The sequence below is a fragment of the Osmerus eperlanus genome, chromosome 17 (genome assembly GCF_963692335.1).
Source record: "Osmerus eperlanus chromosome 17, fOsmEpe2.1, whole genome shotgun sequence".
Classification (NCBI taxonomy): Eukaryota; Metazoa; Chordata; class Actinopteri; order Osmeriformes; family Osmeridae; genus Osmerus; species Osmerus eperlanus.
Window position 1 is genome coordinate 11,578,079 of NC_085034.1, and position 25,630 is coordinate 11,603,708.

Sequence of the window (25,630 nt, forward strand, 5' to 3'; positions counted from 1 at the left end):
TATTACAATTCAAGACAAAACTGGGAAGACCTTGGACACCCTCCCCCACCACACTATGTACACGCTCATCAGGGCGGTTTTAGGCACGGGCAGACCTCTTCATGGCGGCATTTTCCGCAATTTTTGTGTTTGGCTCCCCCTGCTGGCAAAAAAACGGTATTGCGATTGTGTTCGTGCCATTCGTTCCGTGTAGTTGGTAGGGGCGGCCAGGGGCTTCTTAATAGCACTTGAGGCCCCTGGGCTATGGACTTTTTTTTCATTTTATGAGGCCCCCCGCCCGCTAATCGCACAATCAAAAGTGCGATTGCCCAAGTGCCTTGCCCTCTGTCTGGCTGAAATTGAAACCTCTGGTCCCTCAATACTAATATATAAAAGCTTCCATAGCATTTCATCAGTATGATACTAAGTACCCAAGTCGACACCATTCTTCTGCTGCAGTTCAATAGCCCGGGGGAACGAGGCGAACGGCTGGCCCATCTTAATTACGTGATATGCCGTTGTTATAAGTCATGCAATAACACGATGGACATCTGCATTTAAATTCCTGACAAGCATGGTCAACGGCCTGGAAGATGGATTGTCAACCATCCGCTTAGCTGTCACGCAAACCAGGTGCTGTCTGCTAGCATGGCTGGTCAGGGATTGTTTTTGTTTTGTGACTGTGTAAAAAGATCCACTTTTGTCTGCTTTAGACGGGAACATACAACAGACGACACAGTGCATCTTAGTTCCATAAAAAAAATTGCTTCCGTTTGAGCTCGTAGCTCTACTTTGCTAGCCTGGCTCTGCCCTCCTACGTACTTCCGCTCAATTTTGATTTAGCTTCTGTACTAGGTCTGGGCATGAGGTACGTAAGTCAGGGGTTCGTTTGATTTTCCATCTAGCTCCGTTAGTCGTGAATGAGTTGGCTAAGGCGAACGCTAGCGATTGGTTATGGCAGATCCAGGGTGGCTCTGGGCAGATCCAATAGTTTTAAACTTCAACAGAGCACCCGCCTTCAAGGACGTTAACGCTTGTCAATGGAGCGAGCCCAGACTCTCTGTACAAATGTACGAGAGTCTAGTTAGGACCAGGCTACTACTTTGCTGCCATCTTCAATTTAATGTCTCGCGCCAGTCTTTTTATTATTGAAATCTGAGAATTACAATTTGACAACCACTCGTCACTCACTACTCAACTCTTGATTTACCAACTGTGCGCCCCACGAGCTGCAAAGTTATTTATGCATTTAGCAGATAGCAAAACATATGAAGGTCGTTAACTTTTTTAGGAAAAACTTGCCCGGGGCGCCAAATGTGCTAGGACCGCCACTGACAGTCATGCACACACAGCGAAAGGAAAGACACCACGTAGGTGGTGTTCTGGCAGGGTTTGGCTGCACTTAATAACTTTAGGCCTACTGGAGCCTTGAGTTTCTATCTGCGCACTTTTAACTCCTTTTGATTATGATTATTATGTATCCGCAATGCAAAGCGCATCAGTCCTGGACTCCCAATAGTCACGTATGGGAACAATACATCAAACGCCGCCTTCTATGGCAAGCCGTTTTAACATTTATTTCTAAAACGTACTAGTCACTATTTTGAAGTTGCTCGTACTAATTATTTAGTTATTCCAAGAGTTACTAGTATTTATTCCAGTTTTACTAGTAACTACTCATCAGATACTAGTCACAATTCTTTAGTTACTAGTAACTAATCCAATAGTTACTAGTATCTATTTCCGTTTTACTAGTAACAAATTGCAAATTTTTACAATTGTATTCTATGTGCGGGATATTTACTATTTGTGTCCAACTAGTATCTATTCCAATAGTTACTAGTATCTATTCCAGTTTTACTAGTATCTAATCATTAGATACTAGTACTAGTAACTAGTTACTAGTATCTATTCCAATTCTTACTAGTAAAAGTTGTATTGTTACTAGTAACATTTTAAATTGAACTACCAAGTAGTCATTTTTACTCTTCATAAGCAATGACGAGTAAAAAAGCAATTCTTACTAGTAAGAATAATAATGTTACTAGTAACAATTGTAATAGTTACCTGTAACTAAAGAATAGTTACTCATATCTAATGATAGTTACTAGTAACACTGGAATAGATACTAGTAAGTATTGCAATAGTCACTAGTCAGAAGCAAATAGTTAATATCTCAAATCGGAATAACAACTAATATCTAATAATTTGGAGATATCCTCAATTCAAATACAAACTAGTAAGAATCTGTTTGGAGATATCTTAATTTTGGAGATATCTTCATTCAAATGTTCTAATGAATAAACATGAGGCCACATGCTTTCCTTGTCCGGCCCACTCGCGATGAAAGCAGTTGTTTTCTCATTGCGGTCAGAATTATATAGCCTGTCAAAATTAAACAATGTTCGCGGGATGCTGAACGCGTTATTCACACGCTGCGTGCTATATTCTTTTAAAGTTTTTGATAAATGAAAAATGCCAGAACTCGAGTTGGCTTTGCCATGATAATACCTTGTATTAAGCATTGATTGCTTAAGGGCTGTACAGTAGTTCATCCACCCTTACATTGGGGGGAACACTATCGATACCCTTTGCTCACCAGTTATTATAGTTCATGAGTAGTTTAATATCTGACGATAATTTGTTAGATGCCTTCTGTATTTTACACTAAGACATTAAATTATCTCATAAACGGGCTATTCATGACGCCTGACGCGTGATCTGTCGGTGCGAAGGAGACACCAGAAAAAAAAGACAATATATTTTTATGATTTTTCCATGGGACCAGTGTGGTATCATCCCTGTATAATTAATATATCTCATATGTATTTTGTCCAAGAATAACTGGTGGAAGTTGTGGTTCAATGGCAAAATGTACGAGCCAGAAGTATCAGCACTACAAGCTGGATGATTATCAATGACGTTTTCTGTTTTGAGTACATTTCAATTTAATAGCTATTTCTTGATGATGCTATATATGAAGGCTAATAGAATTAATCATGAATTGTGTTTTTTAATTAATCTTAACAGGGTAAAAGAAACAGGGTAACATTTTAAATTAACAGGGTAAATAAAAATGTCACTTAGACAGATCAAGCGAATGGATCAAACTGGAGGAACAAGGAACCACCAAGTTTTGATCTTATAACAGCTATATATATACGTATGAACCATGTGAATTCTTCCAAGTGATTTTTTTCTTGTAGAATTTCTTGTGAATTGTTTTCTAATAGACATGAAAAAAACATTTGAATGTGTTTGACTACCATCAGTGCTAGCAGACACTCTTATCCAGAGCGACTTAAAGTGGACATTCCCCCTCGATCATGTTAGGGTAAAGTGCCTTGCCCAAGGCATTTGGCACAGTCAGGAATTGAACCGTTAACTTTCTTACTACAAGTCTGACTCCTCAACCACTCAGACAGCTGACGCCTATTAGTCATCTCTATGGAGGCCATTCATTATCCGAGAACTCCTCCAGGACAAGCTATCCAATATAAATGTTGCCAGATCTCTCCATTTTCCTGATTTGCAACTGCTTATGAGAAAGAAAATATGTGTTGGGCTGGTTGACCTCTCAGACTGTCTGCATGAGAGAAGTGGACACACAAGCATCATGTTGTACCAGTGTAGGTGTGGAATACAATGACTTGTGTTTATGATACCAAATGGCCATTGTTCTGATGTTTTAGGCTCAGCCAGTTGGAGAACTGAATTATATTGTTCTGGGGATTTCTCAGGTATAGTAGTATTATTGATCATCTCCCGTATAAATTGTCCCCTAACAAACATTACTGGGTCCATTAACAAAAATCTCCATGTAACTACAGTACACAGCATTCTCCTTGAGCCAGGATGGGCCCCCAACACAATCGCATACTATACAAATGAATAGAATAGATCTTTATTGTCATTGTCACAGGTACAACAAAATGAAAGTGCTTCCGGTCAGTGCATCATTCATTGACTTAAAAATCAATAAAAAGGATCAAATTACTCAAGTGCTAAAATTACTAAAATAAATAAGAATAAATATACCTAAGACAGTACCATAAACAACCACACACAGTCATACACCCACAGTCATTACATAATAAATAACATAACATTGTGCACATTATTTTTTGGCAGCATTAACAGTGGTTATTGCAGTTGGATAGAAACTGTGTTTTAGTCTGTTTGTCCTTGCCTTGATTGATCTGTACCGTCTGCCTGAAGGCAACATTTCAATCAGGGAGTGCCCAGGGTGTGAAGTGTCTTTTATGATGTTCTGGGCTTTTTTGAGACAACAGGATCTGTGTAGGTCTTCCAGTGTGGGGAGAGGGCAGCCAACAATCGTTTGAGCGGTGTTGATGACCCTCTGGAGCTTTTTCCTCCACATGCTTTCAATGGAGGCTCAGTAGAAGGACACCAGCAGTCTTTGTGTGATGTTATTCCTCCTGAGTATTCTCAGAAAGTACAGTCTCTGCCGGGCCTTTTTACAGCAGCTCAGAGGTGTTCACACTCCAGGATAGACTGTCCTGTATGTGGACCCCCAGGAAGCGTAAGTCTGCCACCCTCTCCACACTTCACTCCACACACGTGAAGTATAACAAGTTTACTTTGTACGCTGTGTTGGTTGACTGTGACGACACAGAGCACTGCCCAGCTTCTATTTCCAAATCTGTGCCCACACCATTTTCAAATAGCAGCGCAGCAGGTGAGCAGCAGAGGTGGATAATGTCAGTCGTTCTGCTTCGCTGAGGTCATCCATGTAGCTGCAGTAATGAAAAACAGGACACAAATTTGGAACTACAGTAAAATAGTAGCCTTTGCCTCAGAAAGGACAGTGGGGAGCGACAGGACACAAGTGTGAGAGTGTGCCCTAGCCAGCTGCAACACAGGAAAGGGCACCATCACAAACTGTTTAATGACACACATTTTGCATATTGTGATTGGATAGCCAATAACTTGTCATGCAACACCATAACCATATATTGGCCCTTATTGTTAGAACTAAGCTAAGCTAAATGCAAGTTCCATTGTGTTGTCATTGCCATGGTGATTGTTTTTTAAAGGTCTCATGGCATGAACATTTCACTTTATGAGGTTATTTAATATTAATATGAGTTCCCCTAGCTTGCCTTTGGTCCCCCAGTGGCTAGACACTTTGATAAGTATAAACCAAGCCCTGGTATTCTAGGTAGATAACATTAGCGCTCGACAGCTAGCAAGCTAGTTTAAGTAATATAACCTACGGGGATCTCTAATACAAGGTATATTTGTCTAACCATATTACCATTGTATGAGAATGTCATTCTAAAAGCGAAATCCAAACGTTACCTGAGGGCATACGAGGGGCTGAGAAGGCGTCTTCGCTGTGCTCTCTAATTGACATGGGGGGGGGGGGGTAAATACAAAGCATCATGACACTTTGTATGATTTGAAATTATTCATGATTACACTAGCATTTAATTATCACGCCACACAATTACACTGTACTGAACTGTAAGTAAAGTTAAACAAAAGCTGGAAAAATTACCAAAATAACAAAACCTGAAATCAAATCAAAGATTGATGTAACCTGTAATCAAAGAACGAATATCATTCACGTCGGTCAAGGTATATTGTGGCCAATCGCTTTTCCATCACATTTCGCAATTGGCAAGCTATATATTTGAGCCCTGCGCTACCAATTGACGCTTGGTAATTTGCGAGACACACCTACAAGTGTTTTCGTTCCCCAATTCCCATCACAAAATTGGCAAAGGGGAGACAAATGATACGTGAGGGGGGGTGAATGGAGGGGCCACTATTAAACATATTTCAAAGTAAGAGCTGTAGCCTGAAGATTGGCTTAGTGCGCTACATGTTTGCGCCAGACTGTAAAACACTGGACGGTAGCTCTGAAAAGTGAGGCCAAAAAATGTCGATTATCCCACTGATGTGTGTTCAAGTGCTCATTTTTGTCATCAGTTTTTTTTCAATTCGTTATTTGACGATATAAAAATGGGTTATTGTGTGCTTGCAATTGGGTCGGGCGAGTGTATGCAGTCGCGGAGCCAGAGGGGTGGCCGGGGTGGCACTGGACCCCCCTGATATCGGACTGGCTTCATTTTGCTTCACTTTTTCACTTTGTCGTGGAAATTTTGGAATACAGTTATAATGTGTGTGTTTCATATATGAGGAATGTGTTTTAACGGAAGTCTAAAGTTGATTAAGAAGAGTCAACTCCATTTGGTAGAGATGCCATTTGCAGTTTATGACACCTGGGGGGAAGAGACAGCCGGTCTGGAGGCAATGTGGATTCAATTGTATTGTTAACTGATCAAGCTGCTCTGACCCTTCCTGTTGCATTGGGTGGGGTTAATCAAATACTTGTTTGAAGTGGCCCACACAAAGGACAGTTGACCATTTGACTGGTGAACTCCTGTGGTTTTACTATCTACTGGTTTGGGGAGAGAGGCCACATTAAAGAACTGTGGGAACTTGATATGAAGTCAAACTGTCACTGAGCAGTGCTGACCAATCAACAGAGTTCAGAGGAATCATTTGATCTAAAGTTTATATAACGCAGGGTTTTAGGGTTGTTCTGTATCACTCTGGCGAACGACCTGTGGCTAGCACCTCCTTCGTTATGACTCATCACAAAGTACTTTGTTAAATCTTGATTTGTACAAGCAAAATAAATTTATTGTAACCGCCATCTCTTGACTATTCAAATTTACACAGTGCCACTAGAATTTTTCCTTAACACTTGGTGGCCTGTGGGGAGATCCTCGTCTGCTCAGCGTATCTCCGACAAGTACTCCCTTAGAAAAGGTGATTTGATCAATCCGGCATAGCCGCCTTTACCTCTATCCAAAATTTTCAGAGAAAGCGGGACCGATTCGGCGAGGGGCTTGGCTGGTTGCGCTGTTGCTGACGCGGGATCCTTAAAGAACCGGTAAATATTCTTTTTTGGCTTCTGTGTAATTTGAGTTGTCTAAATGTGTGTTGTTTAGACTATGGTCAATAATTCAGTTTAGTTAGTAATAGGGCAGAGACCGGAGGAGAGCTTTGTCCTGTACGTGCAAGTCGTACGAAATTAATAGGGCAGAGACCGGAGGAGAGCTTTTGTCCTGTACGTGCAAGTCGTACAAATTAATCGGGTAAGGCCGGAGAACTTATCCTTTACGTGAAAGTCGTAAAAAAGCATGCAGGGAAAGTGTGCTGACGAGCGCACAAAAGGGTGATAAATTCACATGTTATATCGTGTTATGTGTCTTTTGAGACCCTAGGATTAGAATATGTTGGGTTAGTGATAGTTTGAGAAATTGTATTGGCTTTGGTGGTCATAACAGTTCTTATTTATTTACGGCCTAAACGTGATTCTAAGTCCCGAGAGAAAAGTATAATCAGCTGAGTGTTTAAGAAAAAAGAAAAAAAAGCTTAGGAGGTATTGGGCCTGTGAAATTTCAAAGTAGAGGTTTTAAGTTTGCAAAGCGCGTGTTCATTTTTTTGTTTTAATTGCAAGTTATGTTTTTTTGAGGTTAAAAGAAGTATGAGTAACTAATGGTGTCTATTATTCAAGCTATATACAAATTACAAAAATCAAAATTTTAATTATTTTTCGAAATTTTAATTATTTTTCGGTTTGAATATTTGTAATTTATGATTGTGCAGTTATTTTCATTGAAAGTTGTGACGTCGGAATTTAATTGTTTTTAGAAAAGAAAAGGGGTAATTGTGTCTTTATTTTCCGTCGTTGGTTATTGTTTATGGATTGTAATTCTAAAAATGAATGGTCTGGAGGCAGAATTGACCTGTCCAAACATCGATTACATGAAGCAAAAGTATGGTAACGATAGTTTATTGTAAATGCAAATATGGATTGATAAATGTGGATTTTCGATTGTGGGGTCGTTTTGTTTTAAGGACCTTATTGTATTGCGAAATAGGTTCGTGGAGAGAAATAGATACACGATTTTATTTATTTTTAAGCGGAGAAAAGAATAGATCTTAGCCTGATTGGAGAGCTTTTTCTGATTGGATGGAGATAGGTAGAGAGATAAAGAAATATTAGGACAGAATAGTGTGGGGAATTTTTCATCTATTTCCCCACAGATTCACGATTGAGATTTTCTGGCTGTTCCGCAAACAAATTTCGCCGTGGTTCATCCGCAGTTTTGCGGCAGGATGCGCAGGCGCATGAGGTTTTGCGGGAATGCGAGAACAGAATACGAAGAGGTCAGACATTTGCCATTTCTTCTGACAGCCGGTTATATCTAGGAAAAGTCAAGAAAGCAGGATCCTGGAATTTGTTTATAGATTTGCTTTGGATTCCCGCAAAGATTGAGGCTTGTGCTTTGACTTGCGATTGCATATACTGCGTTTCAAAGAAGGAGAGGTTAAAGTCCTCTCCGGAACAAAGGGTTTGAGTCCCTGTTGTGTTTGGAATAAGTGGTGTTGTGGGCTATGGTCAAAGCTGATGCAGAGCGTGTTGACATGCTGTTGAAAAACATGTAGGCCAACACGAATTGCTAGGTCAATCCAAAATGCGTGATTTAATTGAGGGAATTTGAGCAAAATGTACGTGAATGTCCGGAGATGTGTCATCACTTGAAATTTTTCTGGAAATTGTGAGCGAACTCTCGCAAAATCAGAGGGGTTTGTGACCGGAAGTTGAGTTCCGAAATGGTGGCGTACAATGTTTATCGGTTATGACACTGTTGGTAGAGGAGAGACGATTGACTTGTTATATTGTTTTACAACTCTGTGTTAACCGTTATATATTTGATGTTAGACTTTACATCGGTCTGATTACCGCCAGAAGGCATTTGTTTTTGAAGACGGAGACATTCTGTTTTGAAAATGCTAATGTTAATTCTTTGACTGAATTCTCCACTTGAAAAGAGGCGCATGCGCTTGAGCCTAGCGGAAGTTGATTCTTTCAGTGAAGCTCATTCTGCGTGTAGTGGCCCACACATGAGTGCAAAAAAACAAAAAACACAAAAAATCACTCATTTTATAGAGAATTTGACGTTGAATTGAGAAGTATATTGGTTGGAAAACAGATGTGTGTTTCTGTTTCTTTGTCAAACTTAAGAAAATATTGTGAGTTGCCATACTCTTGATTTGGAAATTATGTACAGACCGATTTTCTATATTATGAGCTTGATTCGTTATTGAATAACGCGCTGGAAATTTAGTTTTAGGGTAGGATAATTGGTAAAAGGCCAGTTTTGGCAATAAAAGTGGTATTCATTTTAAGAATTACAATCCCGGGGTTATTGAAACTTTTATAGAAAGTTATGTGTTCAAACGGAAATTTTATGTTGTTTAAGGAATATTTTTGTTTATGTCTGGAAATGTCAGATGGTTTTAATTTTGTGGAAGTTCACAGATGTTACTGTTGTTTAAAGAAATATGTAAAGGGTTATGAAGAAGTGATTAGAAAGATTGAGCCAGTCCGAGGGACTGAAGTTAAGTACAAGGGGAACTAGTTCGAGAGACTGAATTGCGATTGTTGTTAAGGGCAAAGGTGCTACATATGTGTGTTTATTGCTGCTGAGATGATTTGTTGAAATGTGTTGGGTTTGGTGGTATTCATATTTACCTATTTAAATGGACTTGAAGTTGAAGCTTTGTCCAACCAGAATGCTAATACATGGGTAAACTGTCATTCTCTGACGAGTGATATTAGCTGCATATGTAGATTTCGGAGCCTAATTTATATGTTGAAATTAAAATAGTACTAATGGTTGATAGAATTGTAAAGGTTGTAATTGTAAAGAAAATCCAGGCAGTGGCTAATGGCTAATGGTAAAAACGTGGAGGAAGTGCATTCTGCTCTGTCCTGAAACAAAGGAGAGTCCAGGAAGTTAGATTTGCAACTATGGCAACGAAATTTGTAGCTAACAAACGTACAGACAGACTCAACAGCGATGGCGGCGGGTACAGGCTAGTAAAGGAATTGCAGCTTGATATTTGAGATCCAGGATGAGTAACCGCATGACGCATGCGCAGATGGAAATTGAGAAATTGACTAAGACGCAAATTTAGAGAAATAGATAAATTTGAGCAAATTTTACATATTAATTTGGTTATTTTTGAAATATGTTGGGTGATGAGTATTTTGAGACATTTGCTAACAAGGTTTTGTTTGTTTGAGGACATTTTAAATGAGTTTCAGAAATTCAGAGGAAAGGTGGGGGCTAAAAGAGTCCCGTTACGTTGAGTTTTACAAAGGTGATCCCAGAGGGTATAATTCTGCATAATTATGTGAGTATTAATGGTGAAAGATGTGTCCGTTTAGATCAATTCGAAGTTTGGTGGTTTACGAATGTATGATTTAACATTTGTTCTAAATCCTAGCCAAACAGGGAGGTAGAAGCCTTTCAGACCAGAACTTGTATTTACGAGCGGAAAATCTGTGGTGTGTTTTATCCATAAAAATGCAGAAATTGGACCCCTGGTTCATAAATTAGTTCTAATTGGATTGGAAAAGTTATACTTTAGCAAAATTAAGTGAATAGATGGTAAACGCCAACCATCTGTGTTGTTTAAAAGAAAAAAAGAGAAAAAAGGTTGAGAGTTTTTGTTTTGTTCCAGAGGGCGCTGTTTGTTTGATTCGAGTTTTGAAATGCGCGATGGTTTATTGGGTGTGCTCAAGCCTTCGGCGAGAGCACAACCTTTGTTCTCTCACATATATATTATTTATTATTGTTTATTTCGCCCCCCTAAAACTCAGTCAATATTTGGCCTACATAGACAACGTAGGTGTCAAAAGTTTCGTCTTGGTAGCGATTGAGTTGCTTCTATTGGAATTTACGTTCCGTTGCATGGTTTAGGCTGAAGTTAAGTTTTTGTGGCGAAAAGTGAAGCTAACGGTGCCTAATTTGCTAGCCACAGTCACTGACGTTACTAACGTCGCTACGTCACTAACGTCACGAAAACACGCGTGACTACCTTTGGCAGAACATTCGTTTCGCATCTGTTAACTTGGGGGATAGCTAGGCTAACTATAGCTTTACTGCAAGGCAGCTGCAGAAACGCCACAAGCAAAGAGGCCAGGGTGATAACTATTTACTCATTTTACTTTGTGATATGACACACAATTGTGATGTGTAATGTACAGTATAAGCTGATATTATTAAGGAAGTACATCTACTTTCGGAAACAGTAGTCTACTATTTCACTGAAGTATTAGCATCATGACATTAGCCTGTGTTGCCCGGGCAACACATACTACAGTGGTTTATGATGTAGCGCTATCTGTTTTCAATCGTTAAAATAAACATTCCTCACATATACATTTTCGTTGTAGCATTTATTCTGACATTAGTAAACGATTTGTTGGTGAAATTACCATTACCTGTGGTTTCAAACCAGTGTAGCTCACTGCAACGCTGTAGCTTACGCGAGACACACGACAAAAACATCTAACTTACACAGCTGTTTAGGAAGTCAAACGGCGACAGAACATGTTCAGCACTCCCCTTACTTAAATCAAAAGTCTATCTAACTACTAACCTGAACTTCATTGCCACAGCCTAAACGTTGTCAATCTGTTCATGAAAATAATTAATTTAATCTTAAACCGTACAACGGAACGTTAAATCCAATTCAACCAACGCAATCGCTACCAAGACGAACACAGCAGTAGTGTACTGTACTGTACAATTTACCGGGGCAGCTTCTCCACACAGGGCTATATCGCACTTGGCGTTGTTACTGACAATGATCGCTACCAGTGAGCTTTTTATGAATGAGCGATTTTCCACTAAATAAATGTCAAGCTTATTTACGTTTTGGGGGGCATATTTTCAGTTAGCAGATGGTACTGTTTGAATCGCGATTCCATCTTCTACTGCCGGGTAACGTCGTAGAATAATCTTCAAAGGGGGTTCTTTATTAATGAATGAATGCAATGGGTAGGCTAAATGCCTGAAAATATCATGAGAAGGGAAAAACTTAAAATGACGTTTAAGTCATAGAGATTAGGTCAATTTTTAGACCGGTCTGCCATATTTATTCGTTTTGATTCAACGATGAGGCTGCCTCTTGCAGGGTATATGAGAAGAAATCTATTTCATTCTACACTTCACTCGTATTTTCAGTTGTAAATGAGCAGCAAAAAAATATTTTAAATCTATGTAATCTTTATGAATAATAAGTATGCATTTTGCATTTCATACAGAAATATCAGTTGTAAAAATGTCATCCAAAAACGGACCCCTGTGCAACCGACGCAAGCAAGCACACCCTACAATTTCCCCAGAAATTGTACCCTCTCTAGTTTGAGTTGATTCACTAACAAAGAGTAATTGAGATAGCTGGTAAATATAGGAATATTCAAAGGTGTATACATTACATGCTTTGATAAAACTTTTGAGGAGTTAAAGAATAAGGTTTTGTTTTACGGGTTTATGTTAAATTGTGAATTTAAAGGTTTAAAAGAAAAAGGGAGAGTTTATATTTTCTTTTGTCTTAAGGGCATGGTACAATGTTTTGGGATAAACAGTTAGGCTGTGATGAGGTTGTATCATTAATGGTTACATTAAGAACATTTTATGGTCTATGTTTTATTTTGGAATCATACAGATTAAATTCTGGTTTAGGGTAGTGATGCTGGTTTTCTACATGTCTTGGAAGAAGAGAGAGTTGATTTGGTGAATTTAAATACAGAAAAAAATTAAAAGGGAATCTGAAATGTAAAGGTATTCATTTGAACTGTTCCTAAAGGTTTTTATAAGAAAAGATAATATGAGACTAAAAGATGGGGTCATTTGGTTGTTTTCTAAAATAGTTTTATTTTATACAAATTGGTTCAAAAGTTGGTTGCTTCAGTGTAAGCTTGTTAATTCATAAAAGGGAAAAGAGTTAAAATATTTACTGATAGTTAAATACATCATTGGTGTTACATATGATTTGGGGAAAGGTATGGAAACAGGAAGTTTCTTAGTTTGATCTGGGACACAACTTGCTGTATGCAAATGTGGAATTCACTCTAACAATTATGATTATTCCACAGGGAAAATGCTAGTGCTGATACTAGCTGGAGCAGTTTCTAGATTGCCTGAATGCATTGATGAACTAACTAGAATATGTTTTTGATACGTATGTTTACAGGAAGTGATGAGATGATGTTGCTATGTCCGGATCAGCCTAACTTGACAAATTTGGGCTTACAGGACTCTTTTGAGGAAAATTGTTGTGTGACCTTGATACAACATTTGTTATAGATTCTTTAAGGGAAGCGCAGGCTTCTTAGAGAGGAAGAGATGACGTTTAGGAATTTATGACTGACTGATGACTGACTGATCCAAACAGAGAGTGACTATGGGGGTTTTATGGTTTTATGAATTTAGTTTCAGTAGTTTGGATTTGTGATAGGACTGTGAGGGTTTGATATGATATTGCTGAGTTTAAAATATTGGACTGTATTTAACCCAGAGTGAGAATTTTGTTTTGTTTGAGTATATTTGATGAGAATTACAGAATACAGCGGACAGATGGAGAAAGGAATGGTGGAATGGAGATTCGAACTTGGACTAATCCACAAGAAAATGCGTTTTGGAAAAAGGAAGGATATGAGAATAAAAATGGAGGTTGTATGTTCTGCATAAAACATTTATCTTGATATTTTGCTAAGTTAACACATGGAAAGATCATGCCTCTACAGTTTGTGTGATATCAAGAAGAATGCATTATTTTAGCATACAAGAGGATTTGTAATGGATGCATAGTAATTTTTTGTCAGTATTTCATATGTGGGACAAGTATTATGAGAAAAGGAATTTAAACACGATAAGCTTCACAGTTAAGGTTAGAGAAACTATTTGGGTATTGATAGATGGATTTTGTAGAGTTCAATTTTTGGAGAAGTGATACTGTTTAATGATTGTTGATGGGAAGAAGTTTTAGACTTCTCAGGGGCTCAGTGATCAAGCTTTTGTTAATTTAGATTATTTTCGATGGGATTTTTCTTTGAGGTTATGTAATGATAATGGGTCTCACTTGTTTATGGAAGTTATTTTGGTGTTGATAGGATTCAACATTGTGTTAATCACTTCAGTTGAATGAGAGAACAGAACTTTGAAGAGTAAGTCAGACGACAAGAAGTCAGTTACCTTTAACTGACCTCTGTGAGAATGTGCTTGTTTATCACTGTGCAACCTTTTTGGAGTCTATTTTGTGTGAGATTCACAGGCAGGTGAAGGAGGCTATTCCTATGACTCGACCGCTGCATGATTTGATACCAGATGACTGGATCGTGGTGAAGGACCTGAAACGCCTGGTAAAACCCAAGGTGGACGGGGCCATACCAGATTCTCCTGACGACTAATCCGGCAGTTAAGATCGGAGGGGAGAGCAACGTGGATACACGCTAACCATTGCAAGCGTGCACCTTGTCTGTAGACGGAAGCAGAGGATACGCGTTCTGCGTAGTACCAAGGAAATTTCCGAGCTGTACGCGAAGTGCAGTGTCGTTGAAAGTTGCCCTGAGCAATTTGATCGTCGTTTGAAATTGGTTGGACTCGACTACACTGACTGAAAGAAGTTTGTCTACAAGCCAACTGAAGATGGCATCCGTTCCGACAACCTGGACTTTGTGGTGTACGGGGTACAATGGGTTTTGTCTTGAGACTAGCATTTCTTATGTTAATGTTTGAATTTAATTTTTCTTGATTAATTGTTTGGGTTTATGCTATTGTAAAAAAAAAAAAAAAGAGTGGAATTGTCGTGGAAATTTTGGAATACAGTTATAATGTGTGTGTTTCATATATGAGGAATGTGTTTTAACGGAAGTCTAAAGTTTATTAAGAAGAGTCAACTCCATTTGGTAGAGATGCCATTTGCAGTTTATGACACCTGGGGGGAAGAGACAGCTGGTCTGGAGACAATGTGGATTCAATTGTATTGTTAACTGATCAAGCTGCTCTGACCCTTCCTGTTGCATTGGGTGGGGTTAATCAAATACTTGTTTGAAGTGGCCCACACAAAGGACAGTTGACCATTTGACTGGTGAACTCCTGTGGTTTTACTATCTACTGGTTTGGGGAGAGAGGCCACATTAAAGAACTGTGGGAACTTGATATGAAGTCAAACTGTCACTGAGCAGTGCTGACCAATCAACAGAGTTCAGAGGAATCATTTGATCTAAAGTTTATATAACGCAGGGTTTTAGGGTTGTTCTGTATCACTCTGGCGAACGACCTGTGGCTAGCACCTCCTTCGTTATGACTGATCACAAAGTACTTTGTTAAATCTTGATTTGTACAAGCAAAATAAATTTATTGTAACCGCCATCTCTTGACTATTCAAATTTACACAGTGCCGCTTGAATTTTTCCATAACAACTTCAAACATTGAAAGAAAGGGTGAGATAGCAGACTTCTTCAAAAAGCTGAGCAAACAGGATCAGGTGGAAATAGACCCCAGTCCTTGCACCACCCCAAGACCTCAGAGCAGCTCCCTCCCCGAGGCTACAGGCACAAGGTCAGAGCATAGGCAGTCAGTCACATGCCAAGTTCAGCTTCTGTTTGTAGGCACCCCAAGCCTACACAAAAGTTTTTTTCCGATTAAGCCTCACTTTAAAATGTTGGTTGTTGATTCATGAGTGTTCTTGTGTTGATGGCTGTGGCATTTTTTGTGTGAGTATACACTAATAGTGGGGAACCTTCAGGGCCTTCTACGCCTTCAGAGAAGGCCTAAAAAATAAATAAATAATAATATATTTAATGCTAATAATACTAATAATAAGTAAAAATAATTTTTTTTTCTATCTCATTTAATTTAATACAATACATGTAATACATTTTCTCTCACCTATGTTCTAAAGTTAAGCTTACTGTCAAGTTCATGTCCTGAAAACATGTTATCCAATCAGAATCCATCCGTCTCTTTTAAGGCCCAGTTAGCTGGCTCATTCATTGGTTAGGACTTCACGAATCCCGGGGAAGGCCAAGCTATGTGTTTTGGTGTGAAGAGTGACGGGCAAATCGACCAATCACGCTTTGATTTCAAGTGGGCGGGAAAAAAAACAAAAGCTCGTAGGCCTTCATGAAGTCCGAAATCTCTGCAGAGTGGTGAGAGCGGTTGAGAGAGAGTTAAATGGCAGAAGACGAGAGTGACGTTGTGGCTAGCTTGATAGCATCGCCTTTTTCAAGGCGGCCTTTCACAGAAAAACTTCAAATAATAAAAAACGGAAGACCAACTCCAGAACTGGAATTAAAAGAAAAGGTTAAGAAAGTGGTAATGCATTTCAAGACCGACAATTATCAGAGATATCCATGGATGACTGGCTGTAAGAAAACAAACAAGCTGTACTGCTGGAGTTGTTTACTTTTTACAACTGACAAGTCATCCACCTGGGTCAGCGGCGGATTTGTCAGCCTTACAAATCTGAGAAAGTCAGCCCACCGACATCAAGATTCTGCAGCACACCTGCAAGCTACAGTCAGTTTGAAAACTTTTGGGGACACGAGTTGATCTTCAGCTAGATGAGCAGCGCCGTAATCATACTACGGCCCACAACAAGGTCAGGCAGAACAGAGAGATCCTGAAACGTCTCATCGATGTCGTCACATTTCTTGGAAAGCAAGAGCTGGCATTTCGAGGACATGATGAGAGTAAAGATTCGGAAAACAAGGGGAACTTGGAGTTGCTGGAGTTTTTGGCGGGGTATGACAGCCCTCTGCGCTGTCATCTGGATTCTGCCACTGTTTTGATCGGCACCTCCAGCAAAATTCAAAATGACCTGATTCAATCGGTGGCATATTTAATGACCGAAGCAATGAGGAGGTGAGGAACACGCCTTTTGTCTCCGTTATGGTAGACGAGACAACTGATGTAAGTAACACCGCTCAGATGTCATATGTCCTGCGTTACACCACGGATGGTGGTGTGAAGGACCGCTTTTTCCAGTTTGGTGATGTCAGTGGTGATAAGCGCGCAGAAGCCATAGCTGGTCAAGTTTTGGAGTTTCTGGCGGACTGTGCCTGCACCAATAAGGTAATTGCCCAGTGTTACGATGGCGCTGCAGTCATGGCTTCTGGACTGAATGGGGTCCAAGCTAAAATAAAGCAAAAAATAAAAATACCACAAGCTCTCTTCGTTCACTGTTATGCGCACTCTCTGAACCTCGTCATGTCTCAAAGTGCTGCTAAAATCAAAGAGTGCAAAAAAATTCTCCCACCGAAGTGGCCTCGCAGCCTTTTTCTCAAAGTCAGCCAAACGCACAAAACTCCTGGATGAAATATGCCAGCTGTAGCAGAGCCAACAGACAAACCACGTACCATCACACCTTTCCCCTACCCCCGACAAGGAGAAAGGGGGTTTTCCCCCTTTGTCCTTATCTCCAGAGCAGGAGCTTCAAAGCTTCTGGCCCAGCATGGGGTCAGAAGGTAGATCAAAATGGCCTTACAGTATGGAGACAAAGGATTTTAAGGAAGAACTAACTTTTCTGGATTTACAAACATATTCTCAAGGACTGCATGGCTCATGGACACTATTTCAATGACAGTAGTTGATGTGTTATAATGTATGCTTTCCCTTTAATGCTGTGTTGATATAATTTGATGTTTTAATGTAACTTCCTTTCCTGTTATGATAAATCAGTCAATCTTGATATCTAAATGATTCTAATCTACAAACTAAACCATTTATTAATGTTGTATTGTTATATTTTGAAGTATAAGCAATACATGGACATTTGAAATAGCTGAACTCTGAAAAGTTATCAACCACTTCACACCCATACGTCAATCTCAGGATGGACGCCCAGGGAGTAACTGACCAATCAAAGAGTTCACCTCCAAAAGGATACCCCCTTTCGCAAGGATTATAAAACCTCGACGCACAAGCAATCCTGGCTTTTTCGCAAGGATTCACCGGAAGTGTTCGCGACACATCTGACCTATCCTTCTCAATCAGCAACTCACTGGACCACTAGGAACTTGAACGAAAGATTCCTTTGCTCTAACCGTTTGACAACGACGAACGGAACTTTGACTCTTCTTCTTCAAACTGACAACAGTAACTGCGATATTGCTACATTTCTTACTTGCGAACATTGGCATATTGTGATTTAAATTGTTACGTTTGATTTTAGTTTGCAAATGATTTAACCTAACTTTTGTTAGGATTAGTTAACATACTCTCCCATTGTTCTCCAGAAGCCTATCTCTCTCTCTCCCTTCCCCCTCCCCACGCGCTCTCAACCTACCATCTTGTACCAACCCTCATCATAGTTTAGGACCTACTTTATACAGTTCAACTCAACTCACTTTCAACTAACCTATAACTTCTCTGGTATGTGTTCATTATAATTACATTTCCTTAAATAAATCATTGTTTATAATACTCGCGTTATCCCTCACGTTATCTGATCTGCTCTACTTTCATAGAATTCACTACTTAAGATTAGACTGATTATTACAAAGGCTATTATTCAATATTATTCAATAAGGTTTCCTCTGTCCCTTTAACAAATAAGAGGTGGTGCCCCCAAGAACTACATACTTTATTATAAATTAAGTATTGCTAATCTTAAACGAGCAAACCCCGCTACACAGCGAAGACTGCCCAAAGTGACTCCAACACGGTGGAAATTTTCATCACGTTAGGTTTGCACTGTGTATGAGCGGAGAGAAGAACTATTGGAGCTCTTTGAATTCATTGTTGACAACCACAATGATTTTGATGATGATGCTGTACACAGCGCTGATGGATACATTGCACTGCTGACGGGCTTCGAGTTCTGCTTTCTCCTCGCCACATTCAACTCCGTGTTCGCATACTCCGACATGCTCTTTGGGATCTTGCAGAATAAGGAGTATGACATGCAGTTCTGTTTTTCCAGCATCGAGGACTTTTGCAGCACCACAGAGAGAAAAGGCCAAATTTGACTCCATCTATGAGGACACTGTGCGCGAAGTCGGGGTTCCCAGCGGGCGCAGGGCACGGAGAGTTGGAGATGTGCGCGCAGCGTACCAGCAGCTACACAGTGAAATCCTGGACAACATTCTCACTCAGCTGAGGAACAGGTTCAAGGATCATGAAAAATGATCATGCCGCAACTGTATCACCTCACCTGCCTGGTGCTGACCATCCCCGTGTCCACCTCCTCCGTGGAGCGGTCTTTCTCGGCTCTGAAGCGCATCAAGACGCACGCCAGGAACAGTACTGGACAGGATCGCCTGGGAGCTTTGGCACTCATGCCCATAGAGAAAGGACTTCTTTTGGAGCTCAAATCAAAGGACAAACTTTATGACGCCGCCATCGCCCACTTCACAAAGAAAGACCGACGAATGGACTTCGTTTTCGTGTAAAGTAGGCCTGTGTTATAAATCACCTTGATTATTATTTCAAGGGATTAAGATTACTGGCTAAGTGGACATTCAGGAATTTGTATTCATTGTGGAGGTTGTCCCAGCGCAAATTGCCTTTAATTCAATATGTAATCAGTAAATCAATCAATCAATATATCAAACGTATCAGACTTGTGTCGTTGGATTTTTGTTTTTAGCGGGTTTTTATTCCCCCCATGCTCACTTGTCTGTCCCTTTCCCTGTGGAGAATTAAGGAGGTAGGACCTATAAATTAAAAGTGTGACTTTAATTTATTGCGCCATGCGTAATTGCGCAAGGAGAGGCATTTGCGCTTCATTGTAACTTTAAAACAGTCTTTGTATTACCAGCTTTGTGTAACTTTTGGCGTATTGTGATTTTGAAATTGAATTGTAGATTGATGATGCTCATGAATTTATTTGTCAATGTCTGAATGATTTGTAATGCGCCGTGATTTCATAGCGCTGTCCATGGTAATGAAATGAGCCTCGGTGTCTGTGTCAGCAGCGTCACGGGGTGACTTTCTGGGTGACCTAATTTTATATTTCCAGATTTTGGCTTTAGAGTATGTTTATTTAATTTCAACTAGGTAGCCTAAATGGTCTCCAGTTTTCTGAAGTTAATGTTGAGAATGTTTCTTTTTGCGGAGAATGTTATTGACGTTATGGTCTATTTGTTTACATCCTTGTCATCGTTAATTAAAGGATTGCACTTGTTTAACCCTTTCAATTAATCGTATTGTTGCTTTTTTCCGCGATGATTTTTTTCTCGGCGGTGATGGACGAGGTGAAGGCCCAGCTGTAGTACGGTACGCCACTGGTTTTAAAGTAAAAGAAGGATTCTAACCTCTCACCTGGTTAGACCCAGATTATATATTCATGAAAACAAAGTGACAAAAGTCTCTCCAGTTTGTGAGTAGCCTACAGAACAGTGTGTGTAAGAAAGAAATTAGTTGCAATTCAGATGTAGAGACACAGTCTATTCATAGTAAATGTAGAATTTGATTAAAGTAACCCTAGTGGACCATACTAGGCCACACTGAAGAACTCAGGCTTAAGTGAATTTGAATTTCTATTTCTCATCAGCAATCATATTAATAATTTACATTGCTTAGATGCCAGGCTAAGGTTACACACACATTTTCAGTCTTGGTCTGTGGACCCCCTGAAGTAGCCCTGGCCACCCCTTGGCCACCCCATATATAAAAGTCTGGTTCCGCCACTGAGTGTATGGGTGAGACCTTGATACAGCGACTCCAACACCCGATCACTACTGCGCAGATGGATCTTTGGACCTCACTTTGTGCATAAGAGCACAATCAAGCCAAAACAGGAAAGGGCCTTCCCCAAAATGTTTCCACAAAGTTCGAAGCACAGAATTGTTTATATAGTAACATTTTATACTCAAGCAAAATGAATTCATCAGTAGAACTAAGGTTCCAGCCCAAAACAAGGAAAACAACGCCTCCATTCCATTTGGCTTGATTTTAACCCAATGAACAAAGCGGAAGTCCATACAGATTGTGAGCCAGGCCCTCTCATCTAACATCAATGTCTGACATCACAAATGCTCATACTTTTGGCTAGGTATACTTGAGGAGTGAGTTTAGCCATTTCACACATTGGCTGCACGTTGTATACGACCCAATAGACCCCTGGTAGAGAATGTTGTATTCCAACTATTGCTTGTCTCATATAAGGACTGTCAACTTTCAGTCTTTGCAACACTTACTAGCCCTAGATGAGCCCGGTCTGCCGCCTTTAACTCTGGGGACCCTGATCAGTAGAGGAAGGCCAGATACAACCTTTGAAGGCCATCAAAGCAGCGTAAAGGGGTTACAGAACCAAGGTGGAGTCCAGCTACCATGGCTCTGACCCCAGGCACATGTGGAGTGGACTTAGAGCCATCACAGACTACAAAGGGAGAGGCTACAGTGAGACCCAATCCTCTGTCCTGCTGAATGCCTTCTACGCTCGCTTTGAGAGGGACAGTGTGCCTACATTAACTGTAGCTGAGGTGAGGCTTTGCTTCCAAAAGAACAACCCTCGCAAGGCACCTGGCCCAGATGGTATATCAGGTAGGGCCCTCAGGGGCTGTGCTGACCAGCTAGCAGAGGTCTTCAGTGACATCTTCAACCTCTCCCTCAGCCTGTCGGTACTCGCCACCTTCTTCAAAAGGACCACCAGTGCCCAAGAACACCAAGGTCACCTACATGAATGACTATCGCCCGATAGCACTGACCTCTGTCATCATGAAGTGCTTTGAGCGGCTAGTCAAATAATTCATTTGCTCCTTGCTGCCTCCCACCCTGGACTCCATGCAGTTTGCATACCGGTCCTACAGGTCTACAGACGATGCCATCACCCTGACTATGCACATTAGGCGACCTTATAGTGGGCCTAGCCTATTCAGAACCAACTCAACAACCAGCAAACCAGATTCCACATCAACATCCCATACTAAGCAGTGATGTTCCCTATCAAAATCACACTTCTAATGTCTAAATTGAATTAGTCCCTCATCATTCATCATTATTGTATATCACAGCAGCTTTGTGCTGTTAAGCAATTAACTAAGAGTTCTGAAAAAGTTTATTCGGTATGGAGAAAAAAACGATTGAAGCCTAATATTTTTCAACAGCCTACATAGTTAAACAAATGTGTTCTGTTACAGTAAGCATATCTACAGGGGAGCATGTTGTTGGTTATCATTATTACAAAACCTTGTCACCATGCATGTGTGTGTAATGTACACAAAAATGGCATTTAAAAGATTTCACCAATCCATCTTCTAATATGTTAAAGGATATAAATATATGATATCATAGTGTTATAGTTGTTTAGTCTATATACATGTAGCCCAGGGTCGGACTGGTCATCGGGAGAGTCGGGAAATTTCCTGAACGGCCGGTCAAACGGCCGCGGAATAATGCAAAAAATATATCGTAATAATACACGGCCGTAGGCCGGTCTGCGTTTCAAAGTCCCGGGACGTTTTTCAGTCCCAGTCCACCCCTGTAAGCTTAGGTATTTTTGTAAAAATACTTTTCGTTGATTTTAATACAACTGTCAGATGACTATTTGGTCAACATTTGGCCAATAATAGGCCTGCTATGTTGTGTGTTGCTCTGATAACTTAAAAGCGATAGCCTATATTTTTTTAACGATCTGGTAACTGAAAATAAAAAAATATATCTGACACCTAGGCTACAGCTCTTACTTTGAAATATGTTTAATGGTGACCCCCCTCATGTATAATCTGTCTCCCCTTTTGTGATGGGAATTGGTTAAATGGTTAAAGATTCGTTCCTCTGCCAACCGAGTCTTCGGGTTAAAGATTCGTTCCTCTGCCTACCGTGAATTTGGGTTAAAGATTCGTTCATCTGCCGACCGTGAATCCGGGTACGAGTCTTTGGATCGTTTTTCACGTGCATAGGCTCAGTACTGGTAGAGGAAGTCGAAAGGATTTGTTCATTTCCCGACCGTGTCTTCCTTTCCTCTACTAAACCTATGCAGGTCATGTGAAAAAGGATCTTATGACTTGTACCCGAAGACTCAATCGGGAAATGAACTAATCATTTCTGTTTCCTCGACTGAGCCTATGCAACTGTCCCGATGCGCGGCCATGAGAAAAAGGAACAAATCACTCTTTGAGAGGACTCGTTACTCCCGAGTCCTTGTAAGGATTCGTTCAAAATTAACGAATCGTGGCACTTCATGTTATAATGTGAAAAGTTTCACGTTATAACAAGATAGCTTATCTTGTAACAAGATAGCTTATCTTGTTATAAAATAAAAAGTTTCACGTTGTAACGTGATAAGTTTCACGTAATAACGTGAAAATAACTTGTTAGGGTATAACATGATAAACATCTTGTTATAACAAGAAACATAGTGATACTGATCCGTTTTTTTTCTTCTAGTGTGGCAGCAATACGCTGCCATACCTGTAGGCCACAGAAGGCAGAGACGATGTAAGTTCGTACAACTTATGTCTAGCTATTGTTACAGCATATCAAGCTATTCTTCAGTTGTTTCTGTCTGATACGAGTACTGCCTGAGTTGTTTCAGTCTAAAACGAGTACTCAATGTTTGCCGTTTTACCCGGCGATGCGAAGCTGCGAGTTAATATGTATTTTGCTAGCTTACTAACTTTTCACTGTACATCACACACGTTCCTAGCTAGTGGGTGATACATGTGTTGTGGTGCTAATCGTTACTGTGCTAGAGAGGATGTTTACTTTACTTGCAGTGTGATAATTGTACACTTTATTTCCGTATTTGTTGTTAAGTGATTAATAACCTATTGATTAATGTCAGATCATAGTAGATATAACAGCTGTGATATTAATGTACCTTTTTTGGGTTTATTTCAGAAACTTCATTCATTCATTGATCCAATGTACAGTTTGTGACTGCCTGTAGTGCACCATCTTACTACCAAGTAAAACCTTAAACTCCACCTGGTGACTCGTGCAGGTAATAGTTCCATTCCATTTTATTCCTAACCGTTTAAATTGGTAAAGATACAGTCATACTGAGAGCACCACTCAGACAAATATTCAAAGTAGAGTCGAATAGAATCAAGTGATGTCCAAAGACTTGAACAATGACACATTCATGACAGTTCACTTGGAGTCGACTGGAGTGTTCACTTGGAAGACATTGATGAATTGATCTCCATTTTTATAACCGATTTCAAATGGTGCTAGATGGAGGAAGAGGGACTCTAAGCACCAGAAGAAATCAGTCATCCTTAACTGGAGAAAGAGATAAGGAAGAGCAGGTGACAGAGAGACTCCTTCGACGAGTGTCCTTCACTGTGCTGTTCCCGTCCCCAAGAACACTGATTTCATATGGTGCTAGACACTGGGAACACAAATCTAAACCACCATGTGAAACCAGATTCTGGGGGAAGACCAGAAGAACCAAGGTGGTGCAATCGCCAGGGGCAGAAACAGCGAGCAGAGGATGACAGACGTGCAGACAGCAGATTAACCCGGGCCCACCACATAGGAGTCAAATTACTGAGACACTGTCAGGGTGTGAGGAGGGGTAAGACCCAAATGCAAGGGAGTACACAGCCATACTGAAAACAAAGGGTTTATTTCTGAAAAAAGCCAGGGACACAGATAGGGTACTCACATAACAGGAGTAGTAATGACAAGACAAAGACTGGACACAAAACAGAAACCTAAATACACAGAACCAAACGACACACAGGTGGACACAATGACGCTAACGAGAACGAGACACAGGTGAAGACAATGACAGGGAAACACTAGGACAGGGCAAAACCAAAAACAACAGGGGGGCACGGCTGTGGCCGTGACAGACACAACAAAGACACAAGGCCAATAACTAAAATACAGAGTCAGAAGCCTGTGTTCTTCTGATGAATGTGGTTGTCATGACAACCTTGCCATGAGACCAGCCGACGTGTGAGATCATGATTTTCCCCTCCATTTCTGCTCTCTTTTACCGTTGAGGTGTGAAGAGGAATTTAAATACAGTTCTGTTGACTCAACTGTGTCAAAGTCTTGTCATGAATCACATCAATTCATCACAAGGTTATCCACACACATAACAATTACAAATGTGATCCTCTATAAAATACTGTGCCCATTTGTGTTGGAAAGAAAAAAATATTTAAAAGTTTTTAGTCATTTCCACTGTCTAGTCATGAAAGCTGTATACATCTTTAACAAAGCTACGGTACTCACCAACATAAGTACTGGTATCAGGGCAAGCCAACCTCCCTACCACAGGTCCTGGGAAAAACACACAGAAACACCAGATGACAACAGATCAGACCCTATAGAGTGTGAGTTTGTGTTTGTGCAAGTGTGTGGGCAAACACCACGTCCACTAGACTTGCTTAACAAGACCTGCTTCCCTGGGCCTGCCTTATCATAGCCTAACAACCGACTGCTTATTGTGTGCAGCTTAGTGTACCTGCCCAGCAAGTATCTATGGACACATGGCACATGCATATGTCCATGTGACAGGTGTGCCAAGTGTCCTCGCATCCAGCCTACTAAACATACACACCTACCCAATGATGACACCAACACCGAGACACTCAAGATCACACTCTCCAAATAAGACACACGGTACAAACTTTAGGTCACACGGAAAACACAGTGGAGGCTTTATGGGAAATGTAGTTGAACAACACATTTAGCTCAGAAATTTTGTTATTTGTAAATTTGTTGTGTTCAGTGAATGCTTTTGTAACCTTGTCTAACAAAGCTTGGTGTATGGACAGAAGAGGGCGCTGCAACCCCCCAAAACACTTGTTTTTCAGAAGCCAGCCATTGGCACAGTGGCAAACGGTAC

General features: G+C 40.3%; 1 long non-coding RNA gene across 2 annotated transcripts in view; it reads right to left on the bottom strand.

Annotated features, from left to right (window-relative positions):
* Nucleotides 1-3,869: 3,869 nt before the first annotated feature.
* The window catches only part of LOC134037545 (uncharacterized), a 112,541-nt gene continuing 90,780 nt past the window's right edge, over nt 3,870-25,630 (bottom strand). For both annotated transcript variants that reach the window (XR_009932534.1, XR_009932533.1), the window contains 2 exons: nt 25,015-25,062; nt 3,870-4,736 (listed from right to left, as the gene is read on the bottom strand). This is a non-coding gene — a long non-coding RNA (uncharacterized LOC134037545). The remainder of the gene's footprint in view (nt 4,737-25,014; nt 25,063-25,630) is intronic.